The sequence below is a fragment of the Mandrillus leucophaeus genome, unplaced genomic scaffold (assembly GCF_000951045.1).
Source record: "Mandrillus leucophaeus isolate KB7577 unplaced genomic scaffold, Mleu.le_1.0 Scaffold655, whole genome shotgun sequence".
Classification (NCBI taxonomy): domain Eukaryota; kingdom Metazoa; phylum Chordata; class Mammalia; order Primates; family Cercopithecidae; genus Mandrillus; species Mandrillus leucophaeus.
Genome location: NW_012107086.1, coordinates 578,665 through 579,488, shown reverse-complemented (window position 1 = coordinate 579,488; position 824 = coordinate 578,665).

Below are 824 nucleotides of genomic sequence, written 5' to 3'. Positions count from 1 at the left end.
CCCGGCTAATTTTTTGTATTTTTAGTAGAGACAGGGTTTCACCATGTTAGCCAGGATGGTCTCCATCTCCTGACCTCGTGATCCACCCGCCTCAGCCTCCCAAAGTGCTGGGATGACAGGCATGAGCCACCGCGCCCGGCCCAACCCATGGTATTTTCTGTCATTTTCGTTTAGTCTTCTGGTTGCTGTGTGATGGTCTCAGGCTTTATTTACATTTCTCTGATTGCTAACAGACTTGAACATTTCAGCACACTTTTTAGTTATTGGATAACCTCTATTTTGAAGACTTATTTTGCTCATCTCCCACTATTTTAGGGGTCTTTTTCTTCTTGATTTATAGTGGTTCTTTACGTGAAGCTGGGTGAGAGTCCTTTCTTTGGTATTCCTCTCACTCAGTCTCTCTCTTTCTGTATTTTGATAAGCTCTTAATTTTAATAAATTGTATTTGTTATTTTCCCCAGTATATTAAATATTTTTTATTTAAGAAATATTTCTCTTATTTTAAGGCCACAGGGATTTTGTTTTTTAAATGAGGATGTATATTTAAAATTTTATTTTGCAATTCATTCAGAATTGAGTGTTTTTGTGTCTAGGAATTCCATTTTTTCCAGTAAACTAACAAAATATAATTTATTCTGTATTTTGATAAGTTGTTAATTTTAATAGAATGTTATTTGTTCTTTCCCCCAGCATATTAAATTTTTTTGTTTTATTTAAGAAATCTTTCTCTATTTTAAGGCCACAGAAATGTTGTTTTTGTTTTTTTAATCAGGATGTATATTTAAAATTTGATTTAGCCGTTCATTCAGAATTGAGATTTTTTT